General features: G+C 45.7%; 1 protein-coding gene across 1 annotated transcript in view; it reads left to right on the top strand.

The window, feature by feature from the left end:
• Positions 1-3,979, top strand: part of PLVAP (plasmalemma vesicle associated protein) — a 41,866-nt gene extending 37,887 nt beyond the window's left edge. Inside the window, exon 5 of the mRNA XM_077252296.1 lies at positions 749-3,979. The gene's annotated coding sequence lies outside the window, so the exon portion shown is untranslated. The remainder of the gene's footprint in view (positions 1-748) is intronic.
• The last annotated feature ends 18,771 nt before the right edge of the window (positions 3,980-22,750 follow it).

The raw sequence follows: 22,750 nt of genomic DNA, 5'->3' as shown, positions 1-22,750 counted from the left end.
TCCACCACTATAGATGATTCCACCGCTACAGATGAATCCACCACTATACATGATTCCACCACTATAGATGAAACCACCACTATAGATGATTCCACCGCTACAGATGAATCCACCACTATACATGATTCCACCACTATAGATGAAACCACCACTACAGATGAATCCACCACTATAGATGAATCCACCACTACAGATGAATCCACCACTATAGATGAATTCACCACTATAGATGAATCCACCACTACAGATGAATCCACCACTATAGATGAATTCACCACTATAGATGAATCCACCACTATAGATGAATCCACCACTATAGATGATTCCACCACTATAGATGATTCCACCGCTACAGATGAATCCACCACTATAGATGATTCTACCACTATAGATGATTCCACTACTACAGATGAATCCACCACTATAGATGAATCCACCACTATAGATGAATCCACCACTGTAGATGATTCCACCACTATACATGATTCCACCACTATAGTTGATTCCACCACTACAGATGAATCCACCACTATACATGAATCCACTACTATAGATGAATCCACCACTATAGATGATTCCACCACTATAGATGAATCCACCACTATACATGATTCCACCACTATACATGATTCCACCACTATAGATGAATCCACCACTATACACGATTCCACCACTCTAAACATCAGTAGCTAGTATTATAAATAAAATGGCACTGTATTAATAGCTGACTTTTTCTTTTTTTATGCAGATGTTTGAAAGATGCAAAGAAAGGTGTTTAGTTCACAGAAAAAAAGATGCTTACAACAACCCTCATTAGCAGTTTTTGTAATTGCAGAAGTCGAGTGTTATTTTTTGCTTCATATACCAGTAACCACACAGTAACATTCATCATTTAGAATAAAATTCATCAACCCAGGAAAAAAAAGTTACATAAAATTGTGTTGTATTGTATTGTTTAAGGTTTAAAAATTATATAAATATCTTTCAATTAATATGTTTATTGTTTTAGTAAACCACAGAATGTTGTCAATGCATGTATCCCAATTACTAAGTATTTTACTAATTCATCATTGAAGATGATTGTATTTTGTATAGAATGTTGTATATAAAATTTCACAGATGACTTCTCTTTATTAGACAATGAGCTCAATCGAGGCAGACCCCAATTCATTATCATGACAAAATGCCCTGAGAAATGGTACAATGGAATATGTATCAATTTTATTAAAGTGAATCTGTCAGCAGATTTTTGCCATGCAATCTGATGTGGGGACAAAGACCCTTATTCCAGTAATGTAGCACTTAGTTTACTGGGTGCAGTAGTTTTGTTAGAATAATAGATTTCTCTGCTGCAGCTCTAGCAGAGGTCAGAAGGTTGAGTCCTGTGTAACCCCCCACTGCTGATTGCTGTTTTCTGGATACATTGCATATTGACAAAATGCTGCAGATCAGCACTGGGGGCATAGTTGGACTTGGAGGCACAAGGCAGTTTGTCCTGCAGTGATAACATCCTGCTGATAAAATACTAATTTTATTTAAACAAAAAGACACAGCCTTGTATATGACACACTGCTGAAATCAGGGTCTCAGCCTTTAGATCACTGTGTCCTCAGATTACATAGCGAAAACTTGTTGACAAATTCCCTTTAAAGCAGTTGTACCTACTGAATAACAGCAAATCAGGTTTACCTTCTTCTGTCAGTTTGCTAAAAAGTTTCTTGTTGCTTAAAGCTGGCCATACACATTAAATGACATCGTTTGGCCAGAAATCTCGCTCATCTCTCCCATACACATGAACACTTGACAAAGTCACCAACAGACACCTGTGCCGGCAGCTTATCTCTGGGAGAACAAAGTGATCAGTCCAAAATCTGACAAGCCCAATCAACTTCGGCACATGGTCACTTATATAGTGTTGATATCAGATTAGTCAAATGTGTATGGGGCGCCATCTCAGTCTGCATTAGCAACTCTGGAAAGCTCAAGCTGAATTGCCATACAAGTATCTACAAAAGCACATTAAAAAATGCAATTCCAACAGAAAGGAAATAGCAGCTGGTTACGGTGTGAAAACAATAATAAATCAAAGAAACAGATGAAGATTCTCGGTTAATTCGAATCTGAACAAACTGACAGAAAGGTGATTGCTGTATTGGTAATAATAGGTGATAGCACCAAACCATTGCTTTTACTTTGAACTAATCTTATGACCAAGTATAAGCCGATAATATTAAATGTTCGCACATGTAATGTGGGTTTGATACATTTGTTACAAAGATTAATATAAAATGGATACCTTTGGGACATTTTTTATACTTAACTGCATATATTTTGGACTAAAAAAATGTAAAATTGGGTTGTATTAAACATTTTGCACCATTTACCCATTAAGTGCTCTGTATCGCACTGTCTGGCAGCAGAATGATTTAATCTGATCTTATCTAAGAATCTGTTAGTGAGCTCATTCTGAGGAGATAGTTTGTTAATTTTTTATGTGTCTTTTTCGGAACGCCACTTGGTTGATTAGGACTACAAATTATATGAAAGTTGAGCTGAATTTTGAGCTCAGTAATCAGTTGAAAAAAGCTCAGAAAAGGCCAGACAATGACAGGCTCAGACTAGCCCACAGGGGAACAGGTGAATTTCCCACTGGGCACCAGTGCAGGAGTGGACCCGCCACTCCTTTTATATGCGCAGTAGCTGGCCCAATATATTTGATTCACTACATAGAGACAAAAGCAGCATGTCAACTTACAGTTCCTATCTACCTGCCTGTTTTGCAAGGCACCGATCTCTGCCGGCTAAGAGCGATCACAGACTGCTCCTCCTGGCAAGTCTGTGGATTCTGGTGACATCACGTCGACAGAGTAGCTCCTTCTCTTCCACTCCGCTCTATTTATGGGGTGTTACTGCCGACATTATGATGACTGACAACTGGTTCCCCATTGCAGGGAGCTGACTGTCAAGCAGCATAATGTCAGCAATGACCCCCTGTTGAAAGAGCGGACCAGAAGAGGTAGTGTTGCTCTGTTGACGTGAGGTCAAATGAAGCAGGAGAGTCACCACCTGGCCCATTAGAGACTGGCACTAGGCAAGTAAGTTCTTAGACACATTTAAAAAATAAGCAAAATCCCAGATAACCCCTGTAACAAAATATCTAGTTTATAATTATTTGGAAGAATGGTACATTTGTGAATGAGAACAATGTAATGTTTGCATATAGCTGAACTGTAGGCTCCCAGAGGCATTGTTACCAGTGGACCCTTTGCACCCCAGTCTGACACTGGATAAAAGTTACAAACTCTCCTGTGGAGAAAGCTCTCTGAGTGTTCTTAATTAACTAATTAAGCAGCCTGCAATATGAAGGGACATAGGGAAACAAAACGCCAAACAGTGCTAACTTTTTCATGAAAAATCAAATTGCAGAAATGATTTTAGTCCAAAATACATGTATTTAAGTAAAGAGAAATGCCCCCAATAGCGTCCAAACCCTTTCAGCTGAAACCAAGACAAATAACTTGTATTGTTTCATTTATGTTTTTGATTTTTTTTGGTTTTGGATTTAAAAAAAATGCATTAAAAGCTGCACTAATGTCCTATCTGCAAATTGTAATGATGTCCTTCTGTATATAATACTATAGACACACCATAGCTGAGCTTCGTTTATCTGCGATATCACAACAAAGCTCCAAAAGCATTAGCTTACTCTGAAGGAACTTGCCTAATTGAACATCTAACCAAGAGCACCGTTTTCTGTGAAATCGTGTTCCTCCCTGCTGCCAAGAACTTTCCTGGATACTTCTTAGAAACTATGTATGGTGATTAATACACTCATTATTACAGGAAACCCTACTGTTGGCCTCCGTGTGCTGCTGTTGTTTTCTTAGCAGGCGACATGAACGCACGTACATTGTTCTTTTTGTAAATATTTCTTTACTTTTGCGGATATAAAAAGTAAATGCTCAAGTTATTGCTGACATTCCTGATTGTGGTCATGATTTAATGTCTCGGGAAAGACCTGAAATAAACACAGCCGTAAGGGTGGGAAAAAGGTCATATGGGAAAAAAAGGTGATGTGCTGTGAAACCTGTTTAGATGATAAACTGATGAATTGGTGAAAAAAAACAACATTTTTCCTGATTTGTTTATCTTTAAAAAAAATTACAATATTATTAAACTTTCAGTTTTTTAATTTTTTAACCCCACTCGCGATCATCACAGCGCGCACACAATTACTGGTATAATAAATATACTGCAATACATGTTAACCCCTGATGCCCAGTAACCCATTGCTACCCCGCCAATGGGGTGACAGAGGAAGCCTAAAAAAGTCAAATAATGTATGTGCATTTTACATGCCATCAACATTTACCTCCATAATGTAAAAATGTAACAGCACTAGATTAAAACGTAGTCCATACAAAATAATGTGATGATATAGTGTAACATTTCTGTGTACTTTTAAAGAAAAATATTATACCTCATAAAACAAACATTTAACATTTTGTTGACTTTAAAAAAAAATGTCATAAATGCCAAAAGGAATTATTACAACCAAACCGCTAAACACAACTACAAACAGAAACTTAGGGGCACACAAAGTATACAGCATAAAATCATTGGATCATTTAGATTTTAATAACCAAGTTCAAAAGATAAATTGACTTTTCAACATCCTATTGTTGATTATTTAAGTGGTTTTCCATTTTTGATAAATGGATAACCTATCCTTTCGGCCCCCTCCTGTTGATCCACCCTGCTGACGCAACTAAAATGACAGAGTTATGTCGTACTCGTATGGAGTACTGTAAAAAATGATGGTAACATGGTGCACCCAATAACTACATCTGTAAAGGTATGCGAGTATGCATCTATTGGCTCTAAAAATGCATATAATAACTTATGAGTATTCTGCTGTACTTTAGTGGAATAATAGGCAAGTATAGGCAATAACCGTGGACAGGCAGAACAGGACAGAGCATGCAAAGAAAAATATACAAACCTAAGATGAGTAGCTAAAAAACAGAAATCAATACACAGGAAACCAAGCAAACTCAGAAGACATGCCAATAAGAGTTGATGTTAAATGGAGTAGTAAGTTCCCTAACAGGAGATATATAGGCACACATAGGGTGAATAATATGATAGTAGTGGAAAAAAATACCACTATCATGTACAAAATTAATAACTCACAACGTTTTCAATCCCCCATGGCTCTTCCTCTGCCCAAAAGACGTGTAGGCAGGCCGACACGGGTAAGTATTGTCACTGGTGTCCACCCACTTCAGTCACATAGGCCACATGGTCTGAAGCTGTATTTACACTGAAAGATAATCATAAACAGGAATTCTTAAGAACGCTTGCTGACCACCCAATGAACGAGCAAAACACTTGTTCTTCTGTTGAGATGATCTTTTGCGCAGTGCAATCTATGATCATTCTCGGCAGCATATCTTAATGGGTAATCAAGGCTTGAGCTGTCCTGTTTACCCAGTATGCTGCATGGTCGAGAACGATAGCAGCCTATGCTCACTAAGGCTAGGTTCACATTAGCGTTTGAGTCCGCAGCGTGGTGTTGGGGACTTCTTTCCTTATGTTCTGCCTACTTCCACATGCGTCCTGCTTATCTACCTTTAACATTAGCGATCTGTCACAGTGCACATTATTTACTTTGTTCTGAGGCATACCAATTAGTAGTCTCATGGCGACTGTCGGTCCATGTACAATAAATAGATCCTTAGACTACCTATTGCCACTAAATGGAAGACGGTCTGAAAGTCACAGTGGGTTATGAGACGTGACTACCACAGGGAACAGTTAACTCACTCCTTGGAAGTAAAGGTACCTTCACACGAAACGATATCGCTAGCGATCCGTGACGTTGCAGCGTCCTCGCTAGCGATATCGTTTCGTTTGACACGCAGCAGCGATCAGGATCCTGCTGTGATGTCGCTGGTCGCTGAATAAAGTCCAGAACTTTATTTGGTCGTCCGATCGCCGTGTATCGTTGCGTTTGAAAGCAAAAGCAACGATACCAGCGATATTTTACACTGGTAACCAGGGTAAACATCGGGTTGCTAAGCGCAGGGCCGCGCTTAGTAACCCGATGTTTACCCTGGTTACCAGCGTAAAAGTAAAAAAAACAAACAGCACATACTCACCTGCGCGTCCCCTGCCGTCTGCTTCCTGACACTTACTGAGCGCCGGCCCTAAAGTGAAAGTGAAAGCACAGCGGTGACGTCACCGCTCTGCTGTTAGGGCCGGAGCTCAGTCAGTGTCAGGAAGCAGACGCTGGGGGACGCGCAGGTGAGCATGTACTGTTTGATTTTTTTACTTTTACGCTGGTAACCAGGGTAAACATCGGGTTACTAAGCGCGGCCCTGCGCTTAGCAACCCGATGTTTACCCTGGTTACCCGGGACCTCGGCATCGTTGGTCGCTGGAGAGCGGTCTGTGTGACAGCTCCCCAGCGATCAAACAGTGACGCTGCAGCGATCGGCATCGTTGTCGCTATCGCTGCAGCGTCGCTTCGTGTGAAGGTACCTTAAGAATGCAGTCCTGGCATATTTAAATTGGCTGTTACAACGGACAGTATCTTTATCTGGTCAATTGATCTCTTGCTTTTACTCCATTATGATTAATAACAGTTATAAAAGTATTTTATTTTCATTTTTGAAGCGGTCTTTATTTCTAAAGAAAATAAAAGAGCATTTTATTCACGTAGTTTCACCAAATTAGCATAAATGTTGATTTAAAAGGCCATTGTTGAGAATTACTATGCTTAATGCACCAGAATTCTGGCACTATTTTTGTGGAAAAAAACTGGGTACCAGCTTTGACCAAGATTTATCATGTATTTTAAATAATTTCTACACCTTGTAAGAGAAGGGGGAGTAGTTTAGGCAGAAAAGTTGTCTGAAGTAACCCAGCCAAGATATGGCACAATGTGGTGCTTATTATAAGATTATTTATATTGTTTCTCCCTTCTACTAACCTCACTCTACCTAACATCAAAATAACCCTGGAGGGTTTAACCATAACTCCCAAGCAGCATGCCCACTGTCTTGGGGTCATATTCGATACTGAACTTTCCTTTTCTCCTTATTTCCAATCACTCACTCGCTCTTGTCACCTGCATCTTACAAACATCTCCAGAATCCGACCTTTTCTCACATTTGAATCTGCTAAGACTACTGTCACTCTTATTCATTCTCGTCTGGACTACTGCAACTCTCTTCTGATCGGTCTCCCTCTTACCAAACTTTCTCCTCTCCAACCCATCCTGAATGCGGCAGCCAGGGTCATATTTCTGTCCAGCCGCTTCACTGATGTCTCCATCTTGTGCCAGTCATTACACTGGCTACTCATTCGCTACAGAGTCCAGTATAAACTCATCTCTCTCACCCACAAAGCTCTCCACAGTTCTGCACCGCCTTATATCTCCTCTCTCATCTCTGTCTATCGCCCTACACGTGCCCTCCGTTCTACAAATGACCTAAGACTAACATCCCCTGTAATCTGAACATCGCACCTCCGTCTCCAAGACTTCTCTCGTGCTGCGCCAGCTCTCTGGAATGCACTTCCCCAGATGATCAGACTGATACCTAGCCCCGACCTATTCAAGCGCGCTTTGAAAACCCATCTCTTCAAACAAGCTTACCACATCAACTAACTTTGCCCTGTTCCCTCCTTCCAAATATTATTCTGAATCTGCACCCTACTAGTCATCTGTCTCCACACCCTCCATGCACACGATAACTGCACTTGATACTTGACTATTGCACTTAAACACACAGGCTGATGATCGGATCATGCAGCTTTGTATGAAAATCCCTATTTATTATAATTGCCAGACCTGAAATAACAAGCACTTTTCACCTATTGAGTCCCCCCATTTCCTTGTAAATTGTAAGCTTGCGAGCAGGGACCTCACCCCTAATGTGACTGTTTAAATTTTCTTAAAGGGAACCTATCACCCCGTTTTTTTCGGTATGAGATAAAAATACTGTTAAATAGGGCCTGAGCTGTGCATTACAATAGTGTAGTTTGTGGACCCCGATTCCCCACCTATGCTGCCGAAATACGTTACCAAAGCAGTCATTTTCGCCTGTCAATCAGGCTGGTCAGGTCGGATGGGCGTGGCTTCTTCCCCCAGATATTGCGTAGTTTTCCGTTGGTGGCGTAGTGGTGTGCGCATGTCCAAGGTCCCCAATCCTGCACGGGGGGGTGAAAATAGCAGCGATGTCCGTTATTCCATTGGTGGTCGGTGGGCGCGGCCATCTTGCTTTGGCCGCGCGTGCGCAGAAGCGGCGCTCTGCTGGCCGCGGCTTCAGGAAAATGGCCGCCGCGATCTCCATCTGCGCACGCGCGGCATCCCGCGGCCATTTTCCTGAAGCCGCGGCCAGCAGAGCGCCGCTTCTGCGCACGCGCGGCCAAAGGAAGATGGCCGCGCCCACCGACCACCAATGGAATAACGGACATCGCTGCTGTTTTCACCCCCCCGTGCAGGATTGGGGACGTTGGACATGCGCACACCACTACGCCACCAACGGAAAACTACGCAATATCTGGGGGAAGAAGCCACGCCCATCCGACCTGACCAGCCTGATTGACAGGCGAAAATGACTACTTTGGTAACGTATTTCGGCAGCATAGGTGGGGAATCGGGGTCCACAAACTACACTATTGTAATGCACAGCTCAGGCCATATTTAACAGTATTTTTATCTCATACCGAAAAAAACGGGGTGATAGGTTCCCTTTAACTTGTATTGAATGTATTGTCTGTACATGTCCCCGCTTAATTGTAAAGTGCTGCGGAATATATTGGCGCTATATAAATAAAAATTATTATTATTATTCCTAGGAGCGCTCATTAACCAATAACACAGGTCAACAAAAAAAAAAAATTTTTCTGGTGTCCAAAATATTTTAATGAATTTGGGGTATTTTTGGGGTGCTGATTCTGAATATGCTATCAGTTTTGCCAGATTGGCTCAAGTTTTTGACATTTTTGGTATCTTAAATATAGCACTTGTTGGTAAATGCGACGCATCATCTCATTAATTTCTTTGGATTAGTACTTGAACTGAGCAGTTCTCAATATAGTTTTGTGTTAATTAGTGTTCTAAAAGTTTGTTCATAGCTTGATTTTTGCACTAACTTTATGTTGTTGTCTGTTTTCCAGTGAAAAGCATGAACTCATCAAGAAGAAGTTGTCTTAACGATCCAGACTCATTCTGTTACATTTGTGGTGAATACACACTGCCAAAACATAGAAGAAACATAACAGACTTCGTAAAAAAAGTGTATTTTGCCTATTTTGGGGTTATGCTTGGGGACCAAGACAAGTTTTGGGCACCACACATAGTGTGCAAAGCATGTATCGAATTATTACGAAAATGGAGCAAAGGACAAAGAAAAAGCTTCAAATTTGGTGTTCCAATGGTGTGGAGAGAGCCAAAAAATCATCATGATGACTGTTATTTCTGTGCAGTGCAAGTGCAAGGATTCAATAAGCATAAGAAACGAAAATGGGAGTAACATGGAATCTGCAAGAAGGCCTGTCCCTCATTGTGAAGATGTGCCTGTACCTGTGTTTACCATAAATAACAGTCATCATGGTGATTTTTTGGCTCTCTCCACACCATTGGAACACCAAATTTGAAGCTTTTTCTTTGTCCTTTGCTTCATTTTCGTAATAATTCGATACATGCTTTGCACACTATGTGTGGTGCCCAAAACTTGTCTTGGTCCCCAAGCATAACCCCAAAATAGGCAAAATACACTTTTTTTACGAAGTTTGTTATGTTTCTTCTATGTTTTGGCAGTGTGTATTCACCACAAATGTAACAGAATGAGTCTGGATCGTTAAGACAACTTCTTCTTGATGAGTTCATGCTTTTCACTGGAAAACAGACAACAACATAAAGTTAGTGCAAAAATCAAGCTATGAACAAACTTTTAGAACACTAATTAACACAAAACTATATTGAGAACTGCTCAGTTCAAGTACTAATCCAAAGAAATTAATGAGATGATGCGTCGCATTTACCAACAAGTGCTATAAATAAGATACTAAAAATCTCAAAAACTTGAGCCAATCTGGCAAAACTGATGACATATTCAGAATCAGCACCCCAAAAATACCCTAAATTCGATGAAATATCTTTGGCACCAAAAATGCTGTTGACCAGTGTAATCAGTCACTGTAAACAGGCTGCCAATGACCAAGAAATGAGCAAAACGCTTGTTTGTCAGATGAAATTATTTTCAAGCTTGCGCCACTCAATGTATTCAAAAACCAGATTGAGAAAGTTTGTTAACCCTTGAGGTGCTTTGCAGGCATTAACGTAAAGTGAAATAAAAATATACAGAAATAAGATTTTTTACATTAAATTTATTACTTTAGCCCCAATTTTCTTATATTCACAACAGTAACAGGATAAAAAGGACCCTACAATTTGTTGTACAATTTTTCCTGAGCCAATACCACATATGTGGTCGGAAAGTATTTTTTGGGCACTTGGCAGGAATCGGAAGCAAAGCACTATTTTACTTTTGAAGTGCAATTTTGACTAGAACATGTTGCACCTGAAAAGTACCTGGGTGCCAAAACAGCAGAAAACCCCTACACTGAACCCCATTTTAGAAACTTATCCACTCAAGGAATTCATATAAGGTTGCAGTGACCATTTTGCACCAACACGTGATTCACAAAAGTTTATAGCATTAACCCTTTCCAACCTTAGACATATAGTTATGTCTAAGGTTGGCACCCCCTGCTTGCTGCGGGCTCCAGCGATGAGCCTGCAACTTTTACGGCAAATGTCAGCTGATTTGAACAGCTGACATGTGCCCCTAATAGCCACGGGTGGAATCACGATCTACCCGCGGCTGTTAACATGTTAAATGCTGCTGTCAATCTCTGACAGCAGTATTTAACATGCTCACGCTGGAAGTTTGTCAATAATCCCGCCCATCAGCGCCCGTATCAGATGATCGCGGGTCGCCAATGGGTTGGCAAGACAACCCGGGGTCTGCTGCAGACCCCTGTGGTTGTCATTGCTAGATTTCTGCTACATAAACCAGGGCTGAAGCCCTGCTCTGTGTAGCACAAGCAATCGGATGCTCACAGCTTCTAGTCTACCATGGAGACTATTGAAGCAAGTGTAAAGTAAAAAAAAAATGTTTTTAAGAAAAATATCAAAGTTCAAATCACCACCTATTCGCCCCATTCAAAATAAAACAATTAAAAATATATGAAAAATACACATATCTAGTATCGTCGAGTTCAGAATCGCCCATTCTATAAATATATAAAAAGAATTAATCCGATCAGTAAACGGCGTAAAAAGATATCTTGAGATGTTGCCTCAGTGTTGCCACATAATCTTCTTTTCTCATGATGACATCTATTTTTGTGAAGTGTGCCAGTCCCTCCTGCAGCAAAACAACCGCACTGCTACCCCAGTTTTTCACAGTTGGGATGGTGCTCTTAGACTTCCAAGCTTCTCCCTTTTTCCTCCAAAAGTAACGATGGTCATTATGCCCAAAAAGTTCGATTTTAGTTTCATCAGACCACAAGACATGTCTCCAAAAATTAAGGTCTTTGTTCCTGTGTGAATTTGCAAACATTAATCTGGCTTTTTATATTTCTTTTGAAGTAATGGCTTCTTCCTGTCAGAGTGGCCTTTCAGGCCATGTTGATACAGTACTCATTTAACTGTGGATATTGACAAAATCTATTCAGCTTCCACCATCATCTTGACAAGGTCTTTTGCTTTTGTCCTTGGGTTGATATGCACATGTTGGACCAAAGCACATTCATCTCTGGGACATAGAACCCATCTCCTTTCTGAGCGGTATGATGGCTGGACATTCCCATCTTGTTTGTACTTGCATATAATTGTTTGAACAGATGAATGAGGCACCTTCAGGTGTCTTGAAATTGTACCCAAGGATGAGCCAGACTTGTGCAAGTCCACAATTCTCTTCCTGATATCTTGGCTGATTTCTTGAGACTTTCCCATGATTTTACACAAAGAAGCAGTGCGTTTCAGGTGTGCATTAAAATACATCCACAGGTGTGTCTCTAATTAAGTCAGATGTTGCCAAAAGAGAAGCTTCCAAACACATGACATCCTCATATGGGCAGTCCAGAGTTGTTTAAAGGCTTAGTAATCTTAGTGTATGTAAACTTTTGACTTTGCAGTAAGCAACATTCTCTCTCTCTCTATTATTCTGGCATTTGGCAAATATTAATAATTATGATAATCCAAATTAACCTAAAATGGGTAAGTTTTATTCTGATTTCTTGTCAGATATTGAGAAAAACTTGCATATGGGTCTTTTTATATAGTGTATGTAAACTTCTGGTTTTAACTGTATATATGTTACTTACTTTTCCTGTGGTGTATACAGGTGTAATTTGCAGTATCTATATTATTCTGTATATACAAACTGCATAGTACTACTTCTCCTGTCCTGTATAGTAGGTAATTCTCAGTATCTGTATTATTCTGTATATCCTGTCCTGTATAGTAGGTAATTCTCAATATCTGTATTATTTTTGTATATATACACAGTGCACAGTATCACTTCTTCTGTCCTGTATACCGGGTGTAATTCTAAGTATCTGTATTATTCTGTATATAGTTGGAGCGCCCCCGCACCGCCGCAGGGCCGAGGGGTACCCGGAGCCGGGCCTCTAGGTCTCAGTCCTGGGGTTGTCACGGTGGCTAGACCCGGTCCGTGGCCCTGTCCGTCAGTGGGGGGGACGTCCGGTGAAGTAGGTGCTGTTAACGGTGGTATAGCGGTGCAGTTGTGGGGTGCAGGTCGCGATAAATAACGAGGACACCAGGTTGCAGTCTCTTTACCTCTTTACTGAAGATGTGGGAGACCTCAGTCCAGAGCGCTGTTAACTGGGTTTTCAGAGACCGGCCGGTCCAACGACACATCAGGAGCTCTCTTTACAGGTGGGAATCAGTATCTACCTTCTAGCGCTGTGTGTTGTAGTTCTTCCCTGCTGAGCTCCCGGGATAGTCCTCACAACTGTTTCTTTCTGTCTCTACTGTTCCTTCTCCGTCCTCCAGGTGATATGGTAGGACGCACCCGTATGACGGGGTAGGCCTGGAGTTCTTCCGGGACCCTAGAGTCGCCCCTCTCCCACAGCTGCCTCCGTTGTCTGCTTAGGTGTTAAGTGAGACAGCCAACCTGTAGTTAGCTGCCCTGCCGTGGTTTGCAATGTACTTAAAGTCTCTTACTTGCTCGGCGTTCCGGCCACCGACTGTTTGCGCCTCAGAAGGATGTTGCCTCGGTCTAACAGCAAGACCCCTTCTGGTATTTCTCCTTTTCTGTATTCCCGTTGTGCACTGGTTAGTTCTGCTCTGAGGAGTCTGCCAGGATCCCATCCCTGACAGGTCCTCTCACTAGCTCTTCCCAGCTACTTCTCCCTGTCTTCCTGTCCAACCCCCAGTTTTACCAGAGTTGTGAGGAGTGGCCTACTAGATAGGACCACCCCCCCTGGTGGCCGGAGTGTGAAGTGTGGTGTGAGTGTACCTGATCAGAGAAACTCCCTAGTGCAATCAGACGCACCATAGCTCCCCGTAGTGGCGCAGCCACAGCACTGCAACAACCAGGACTCTGGGGTGCTGCACTCCCCCCCGGTTAAATCCAGTACTCCGGGACTGGGAAAACAAGAACAATAATACATGTTAACAGAAAACACACAAATTTTTGAAATAGCATAACAATTGAACATAACAGAGCTTCCCTTTACGGGAGGTGAGGATTCTTGAACGTTGCGAAAGTTTGGTCATGCACAGTTTATGACTCTCAGTTCAGTGGTTGAAACAGCGGGGACCCCGGGTAAACAAAGGGGCCCCCCTTGTGGAAGTTTTTGAGCAATTCACCGTCCATTACTCTAGTGTCCATTTAAAAACCTGTAACAAAAGGATATGCATACAAACATTTTCAATTACATAGCAGCCCTATCAATACCTCCAAGTTTTGTAGCGGAGGGGAGTTTGATTTTGAGTGCTGCGTGTGGACCTTCGCAGCGCAGGGGTTGCTATTGGTCTAACAGGGCCCGCTATGCTTGCTACCGCTGGTGTAGTGCGCTGTTTTCTAACTACACTTCTAGTGAGTCTGGGTAGCACTGGCAGGTTGGGGCTCTCAGAGCTGCTGCTATCAACAGTGGGTACGGCAGGCTCACTGATGGCAGAGGGAGGATTTGCCGGTTCAACGGTTGGCATGGCTTCTTCAGGCAAGGCTTGTTGAGGTTGCGGGACCGGATGATCTGGTACCACCATTGTTTCTGGTGGGTCCGGCTGTGGAAACGTTAGAACAGGTACCGCGATGGCCTGATTTATCTGAGTCCAGGACTGGGGAAAATCACCAAGGACAGTATGGAACATCTTCTCCTTTTCCACCGGCGGGGAGATTTCTGGGGCCGTGCCCCTCTCTTTCAACTTATCGGGGCAGACCTTAAGGTGATCCCTGGATACCGCTGTCGAGGTCTCCCCTCTGTCCTTGCTGATGAGACAGACCTTAGTGTTGTCGAAGTCGGATGGCAAGATGGTAAACGGTTCCGCTTCCCATTGGTCATCAAGCTTGTGTAACCTCCTCTTTCGTTTAAGCACTTGCTCACCAGGTGACAGGGGAATCGCAGGAGCGTGTTGATTGTAGTCCCTTTCTTGTTTCTGCCTAGCCTGGGCGAGACTTCTCTCCACACACTCCTGTACTTCGCGGTATCTTCGCTGCCTTTCTGTATCCCAATCTGCCTCCGGCGAGGTATCTTCGGGTACTAGGACCCCCATGTCCAGATCAACGGGTAACCGACTAGACCTTCCTCGCATCAGGTACGCTGGAGTACAGTTGGTGGAACTTACTGGGATGTGGTTGTACATATCCACCAAGTCAGGCAACTTTGTCGGCCACAGGTTCCGTTCCTCCACAGGCAAGGTCTTCAATAAATCGATTACTACCTGGTTCATCTTCTCGCACATCCCGTTGGTTTGGGGGTGGTACGGTGTAGTTCTGATCTTCTTACACCCGTACAGCTGGCAGAATTCTTGGAACACTTCCGCTTCGAATGCAGGCCCCTGATCGGTCAGTACTTTCTCTGGGTAGCCATGGGGTCTACAAAAGTGCTGCTGGAAGGCCCTGGCGGCAGTCCTAGCTGTTAGATCCTTGACAGGCACAACCACCAAAAACCTGGAGTAGTGGTCCACGATGGTAAGGGCGTAGATATAGCCCGACCGGCTAGGCGTCAGCTTCATATGATCCAGCGCGACCAGTTCGAGCGGCCGTTTGGTGATGATAGGCCGCAGGGGAGCCCGTTGACTGTCACGGTCCTTCCTTCGCAGACTACACGGACCACACTCTCGACACCACTTCTCAATGGTTCTCTTCATGCCAATCCAATAGAACCTCCCTCGGAGCAGCTTCTCCAGCTTCCTCCATCCGAAGTGTCCGGCTCCATCATGGTAGGCTCCCAGAACCATGGGCGCATCTCGCCTTGGCACCACTATCTGCCACACCAATTCATGAGTACGTGGGTCGATGCTCCTCCTGCACAACTTGCCATCATGGATAAACAGTTTGCTTCTCCCCTTCCACAGCTGTTGGGTTTCTTGTGGGTCATCTGGGCCAGGGTGCAACCCAGCCTGCGTCAAGAGTTCCTTCACCTGACGGACCGCGGGGTCACTATCCTGGGTTTCTGCCCATCCGTGGTGGGGCAGGGGATTCAGCGTGGCATCCGGTTGGTTCTTGTGCCTGTTCTTCACATGGTGAGAGTTCTGAGTGGCTTTGGGGCGATGGAAGGCAGGCAGCTCCACCTCTTCAAGTGCCTCCGGGTCTTCTCCCACTTCTGGTAGATTGGGCATTCGGGACAGAGCATCGGCATTGGCATTCTGGTGTCCTGCCCGATATTTGATGGTGAAATCATAGTTGGACAGCCGGGCCATCCACCGCTGTTCCAAAGCCCCGAGTTTGGCAGTACCCAGATGCGTTAGCGGATTGTTGTCCGTGAAGACGGTGAATTTCGCGGAGGCCAGGTAGTGCTTAAACCTCTCTGTCACTGCCCAGACGAGGGCCAGGAATTCCAGCTTAAAGGAACTATAGTTGTCAGGGTTCCTTTCCGTGGGACGGAGTTTCCTGCTGGCGTAAGCGATCACCCTTTCTTTGCCGTTCTGAACCTGGGACAGCACGGCTCCTAATCCCACATTACTGGCATCTGTGTACAGCACAAACGGTTGATCGTATTCGGGGTAAGCCAGTATCTCTTCTCCCGTCAGTGCCGACTTCAAACAGGTGAAGGATTCCTCCAGCTCTTCGTTCCAATCAAAGGGGGTTTTCCTCCCCTTGGTCTTCTTTGGTTGGCCCACCAGCAGATTTTGCAAGGGTGCGGCCTTCTTGGTGAAATCCTTAATGAATCTCCGATAGTAACCTACCAACCCGAGGAACTGCCGGACTTCGTGGAGGTCACTAGGCTTTGGCCAGTCCTTGATCACTGTGACCTTGTCGGGGTCTGGGGCCACTCCTTCAGCGCTCACCACATGGCCCAGGTACTGCACTTTAGGTTTGAGCAGATGACACTTGGACGGTTTCACCTTTAAGCCGAATTTGGACAGGGCTTCGAACACCTCGGCCAGGTGCTTCAGATGGTCTTCGTAGGTCTTAGAGAAGACAATGACATCGTCCAAATACAGCAGCACAGTTTCAAAGTTCATGTGTCCTAGGCAGCACTCCATCATCCTCTGGAACGTTCCTGGAGCATTGCACAGTCCGAAGGGCATGTAGTTGAACTCGCAGAGACCCATTGGTGTCGTGAAGGCCGTCTTCTCCTTGTCCGCCTCTGCCACAGGAACCTGCCAGTACCCACTGGTGAGATCTAAGGTAGAGAAGTAGTTAGCAGATTTTAAAGCAGCCAGAGATTCCTCTATCCTGGGCAGTGGGTATGCGTCCTTATGTGTAATGCGATTCAACTGCCTGTAATCAACACACATCCTCATTGTACCATCTTTCTTTTTAACGAGGACTAACGGAGCTGCCCAGGGACTACAGCTGTCTCTCACCACCCCAGCCTCCTTCATTTCCCGCAACATGTCCTTGGCACACTGGTAATGAGCTGGGGGTACAGGGCGATATCTCTCTTTTATGGGTCGATGATCTCCCGTGGGGATGTGATGTTGGATCCCTTTCACCTGCCCAAAATCTGAGGGGTGTTTGCTGAATACCTGCTCGTACTCGTGTACCACCCTGTAAGCCCCCTATATTTGATGAGACGGGGTAGAGTCAGTGCCCACATGCAGTTCCCGACACCAGTCTTTCGAGTGCTCTGCAGAACCTTTGTTCTCCGCCACGTTTGACGGGACCAAGGGTTCAGGTGTCTGTATTACACTATTATTGACAGTGAACAATTTGGCGAGCGTGGTATACTTGGTTAGGTGGACCTCTTCCTCCCCACAATTGAGAACACGTACGGGCACTCTCCCCTGTCGGACGTCAACCACCCCCCGGGCTGTCAGAACAGTAGGCCTATTGTCTGAATATACAGGTTCCACCAAGGCCTGGTAGTCCTTACCCCTGAGGCCTATGGCTGCTCGACACCATATTAACATTTCACTCTTGGGAGGTATCGCGATGGGGTTTGAATCACTTACAGTGACACGACCAATCTCACCACCAGTCAGCTCTACCTGCTGTCTCTGCATCAGAGCTCTGATTTCCTTCTGCAGGGCACGTTGCTCACTGTGGCCAGCGTTTTCTGCCACCTGTTGCAACAAAACAATCACTTCTGCAAGACAATTTTCTATAACATTAGTACCAAGAGTCATCATGGGATTACATTCTCGACGATCAATATCTACAATCACAATCCCTTGGGCTTTCAATTCCACCCGCCCCACTTTGATGGTGACCTCCTTATACCCCACTTGTGGCAACGGCTGACCATTACTGGCGATTATGGTGAAATCATCGTCAGGGCCACGAGTAATATCAGCGTCCTCCCAATACCGTTTGTAGAGCACGTAAGGTATAGTCGTCACCTGAGAACCGGTGTCCAGCAAAGCATTCAAGGGGATTCCATCAATCACTACAGGGAGGACTGGTCGTCCTCCAATATACTTGGTTCTCCAATGCTGCGGGCCTGACCGTCCTACTCCTGGGGGTTGGCCCTTTGCCCCAGGGGTTGCTCGTTTAAAGGACAGTACCTTGCAAGATGGCCCACCTGATGACAGCGGCGGCAGATGGGTCGTCCATCCTGGTGGAAGCGATCGTCGGGCCGGCTCCTGGTCGGCGGAGTCCTCCTCCGTCGCATCCAAGGGACATCCTCCGGGCTGGAAGCCAACTGGATCTTCTCTTTGGGGGCCTCCTGTAGGGACTGCTCCGTCCGGGCCAGGGCAGCAACGCTCTTGGTTAGCTCTTGCATCTGGAGACGGAGTCCTGCAGGGGAGTCGTCCTCGAAGCTCTGGGCGTCGGCCTCCGCGGCAACTGGGGTATCCGATGCCACCTCCTGGTGGTAGGTGAGAGCGGGGCGCCTGGGTGGCACTGCGCGGCTGGGCTGCCGCTCCTGCAATGCCTGGATAGCTTTATCTTTAAACTGCGCAAAAGTCAAGTCTGGATTTTGCATGGCCAGGAAGTGCAATTGGCCCCGTTGGTGACTGCACAGGAGCCCCTCGATGAACCGCTCCTTCAGGGTTTTATCCTCATCCTGCATGCTGCCGGGGTCACTCTGCTTAATGGCCCGCATCGCTTCCTGGAGATTAAGGGCATAGTCCCGTAAGCTATCCTGCGACCTCTGTTTGCATCCATAGAAAGTCAGTTTAATCTCTGTGGCAGTGCGAGTATCAAAGGTGGCTTTAAGCTTGGCGAAAATCTGTTGTGCAGTTCCTTTATCCTCAGCGGGCCAGGATTTCACTTCTCTCAGAGCCGCCCCAAAGAGTTGACCGGTTATCATATGGACCTTCTGAGGCTCGGTTAGGGGATAGAACTCGAGTAGGCTGCAGAGCCCTTCTTTAAAGTCAGTGAATGTATGCGCCTCCCCAGAGTATCGTGGGAGCCAGGTCGCTCCGGGCAGGTAGGGCATGGAGAAGGGCATTATGGCTTTTGCGTTAGCGGCGGTGTCCGACTGGCTGATGGGGGCAGCGGGCTCTGCGGCAGCCAGTGGCGGTATTAGGGCCGCGGCTTCGCCCGCTGCGGGGACCGGAGCTGCCCCTGCGTCCGCGGCTGCGACCGCCACCTCCTCTCCTCCCGACTCGGACATGGCCGTCCCTTCCTCCCACTAACCTGCTGGAGGTCGGAGTTCCTCTTCTGGGATTGGCGTCTCACCGCGCTTTCCGTTCCGCGCTTCTTTTGGCCGATTCCGCCCACGTAGCTAAGGCTCCTCCCTCCGCGCGCGGCAATGGCGAATTTTGGCGGTAACTTTCTGCGGCAAGCAGTAGCACACAGTTCTCTCAATAAAGTACAGTTCAAGTACAGTAAATCACAGTCTCTAGGCACACATGACCTGATTCTTCAGGCTTAAGTAGATCCTGTTCGTGACGCCAAGTTGGAGCGCCCCCGCACCGCCGCAGGGCCGAGGGGTACCCGGAGCAGGGCCTCTAGGTCTCAGTCCTGGGGTTGTCACGGTGGCTAGACCCGGTCCGTGGCCCTGTCCGTCAGTGGGGGGGACGTCCGGTGAAGTAGGTGCTGTTAACGGTGGTATAGCGGTGCAGTTGTGGGGTGCAGGTCGCGATAAATAACGAGGACACCAGGTTGCAGTCTCTTTACCTCTTTACTGAAGATGTGGGAGACCTCAGTCCAGAGCGCTGTTAACTGGGTTTTCAGAGACCGGCCGGTCCAACGACACATCAGGAGCTCTCTTTACAGGTGGGAATCAGTATCTACCTTCTAGCGCTGTGTGTTGTAGTTCTTCCCTGCTGAGCTCCCGGGATAGTCCTCACAACTGTTTCTTTCTGTCTCTACTGTTCCTTCTCCGTCCTCCAGGTGATATGGTAGGACGCACCCGTATGACGGGGTAGGCCTGGAGTTCTTCCGGGACCCTAGAGTCGCCCCTCTCCCACAGCTGCCTCCGTTGTCTGCTTAGGTGATTTGTGTGAGACAGCCAACCTGTAGTTAGCTGCCCTGCCGTGGTTTGCAATGTACTTAAAGTCTCTTACTTGCTCGGCGTTCCGGCCACCGACTGTTTGCGCCTCAGAAGGATGTTGCCTCGGTCTAACAGCAAGACCCCTTCTGGTATTTCTCCTTTTCTGTATTCCCGTTGTGCACTGGTTAGTTCTGCTCTGAGGAGTCTGCCAGGATCCCATCCCTGACAGGTCCTCTCACTAGCTCTTCCCAGCTACTTCTCCCTGTCTTCCTGTCCAACCCCCAGTTTTACCAGAGTTGTGAGGAGTGGCCTACTAGATAGGACCACCCCCCCTGGTGGCCGGAGTGTGAAGTGTGGTGTGAGTGTACCTGATCAGAGAAACTCCCTAGTGCAATCAGACGCACCATAGCTCCCCGTAGTGGCGGAGCCACAGCACTGCAACAACCAGGACTCTGGGGTGCTGCATATACATATTGCACAGTACCATTTCTCCTGTCCTGTATAATGGGTGTAATATTCAGTATCTGTATTATTCTCTGTATATGCACTGCATGGTACCTCTTCCCCTGTCCTGTACACTGGGTGTAATTCTCAGTATCTGTAGAGGCCATGTTCACGCAATTAGTATTTGTTCAGTATTTTACATCAGTATTGAAACCAGGAGTGGGTGAAAAATGCTGAAGTGATGAGTAAAGGACTGGGTGGTGGAACCACTGTGCCATGGCCTGAGGAGGGACGAAGGTGACAGAAACAGGTGCTACACCAGGACTGACCTCGAGTAGATGGCAACTGACCTCCAAGTGACAGAAGGCAGGAATAGCCAGGAATGGTAGATTTAGCAAGTACTGGCTGGCACAGCTGATATAGTGACTGGCACGATGGACACACAGGCAGACAGGTACTGACGGGCATGACTGGTATACTGGTAGTCAGGTGCAGGTGGGCACAGCCAATATACAAAAAGGCAAATGGGCATGGCTTAAAGATAGGCAGGCAGGCACGGCTGATATACAGGCAGGGGGGCTGACAAAAAGAACAGTTATACTGGGATACGAGCACTGGGACCTAAGTACTAACAAACGTGTTAGAAACAAACTACAACGTTGCACATGCACCTGCATGCAGGTGGAGGTGCTTTAAATACAACTTTATCTCCCAGTCATTGGCTGGGGACACTTTAGGACAGTGCGCACAAGGCATCTTTAAGAAGGAAGGAGCGCATGCACACCATAAGCACAGTGCCTGGGGATCTGCGCGATGTGCACTCGCCTCGGACATCAACTGCAGGAGAGGAGGGAGGAAGTGCGGGACCACAGCGGTGAGTAAGTCAGAGTCTCTGCCAAGGAATGGAGGCAAAGGAAAGTGATGCCGATGCCGCATGGTGCACATTTCCATTATAGTTTTTCTCTGATTGTACCACTCCTGATTTTGGCTTACAAATACTATTGTAAAACACTGACCACATACTGAACGGATCTTTATGCTGCGTATATACACTGGACAGTACCATACAGTATGTCCGGCCCTGTAAACTGGGTGTAATTCTCAGAATCTGTATTATTCTGAATACTAGATGGAAACCCAATGCTATCACATCGGGAGGGCAGTAGTGTCACAATGGGGGCAGACACGTGGTGCTGTTGTGATAATGTAATGACTTTTGCATCAGGGGACTCATGTGCTTGACTCCTACGCTTATGTTGTTTTTGTCCCAGTGATGCTGTTGCTCTTCAAGAGTCTCATTTGCCCTTTGTTGTCGTCGATGTTGTGCCTTTGCTGCTTTCCTTTTATTCTCATTGGCATACTTTTTAGGAGGAGCCATGTTGGCATTGATATTTGCTTTTTAAAGGGGTTTTCCCACTAACAAAAGTTAATTTTAAAAATTGTGTATGTCTGACCGTGTACTGAACATACCACAGCTCCTGGGCAGGGGATGAAGCAAAAGACAATACTGACATTACAGCAGGAGATCGCAGAGGATACATTTTGTGAGGTAAAATATTTTTTCAAAACAGTCAGTTAAATATTTTACCTCACAAAATGAATCCACGGTGATCCCCTGCTGTAATGTCAGTATTATCTTTTGCTTCCTCCCCTGCCCAGGAGATGTGGTATGCTCCGTACACGGTCAGACACAGTCAGCCGAATGATTCACTGCACCTGCGTGTAATTCGTGCAGTCCCAGTAAATCAGACCTTTGTGCAGAGATAGCGGCGGTCACATTAACACTGTGCATGCGCTCCTCCTGTACAAAGATGGAGGCAGTCAGTGAATGATTCGGCCAATCCCGGCGGCGGTGTGTTCGCGACAATGATCCACTGGTGGTACCGCGCAAGAGACTGTGTGAGTGCATGTGTGTGAGTGTGTGTGTGTGAGTTTGAGTGTGAGAGTGTGAATGTGAGTGTGAATGTGAGTTTGAGAGTGTGTGTGAGAGTGTGTGAGTGCGTACGGCGTATAGAGTGTGTGTGTGGTGCGACAGTGTTCCGCTGGTGGTACCATGCAATAGGTTGGTACCAGCAGCAGTTTCCATATTCCTCCACTTTGAATTCTGGGATATGGTGACATCTGGACAGAACATGAAATTAAAACATTACAAGACAATTATATAAATAGATATGCCCTTCACAGTGCCACTTCTCTTGTCCTGTATCCTGAGCCAG

Source organism: Ranitomeya variabilis, chromosome 1 (genome assembly GCF_051348905.1).
Source record: "Ranitomeya variabilis isolate aRanVar5 chromosome 1, aRanVar5.hap1, whole genome shotgun sequence".
In the NCBI taxonomy this organism is placed as follows: Eukaryota; Metazoa; Chordata; class Amphibia; order Anura; family Dendrobatidae; genus Ranitomeya; species Ranitomeya variabilis.
The sequence above is the reverse complement of the archived record's forward strand: the minus strand, read 5'-3'. Positions and strand labels throughout refer to the sequence as shown.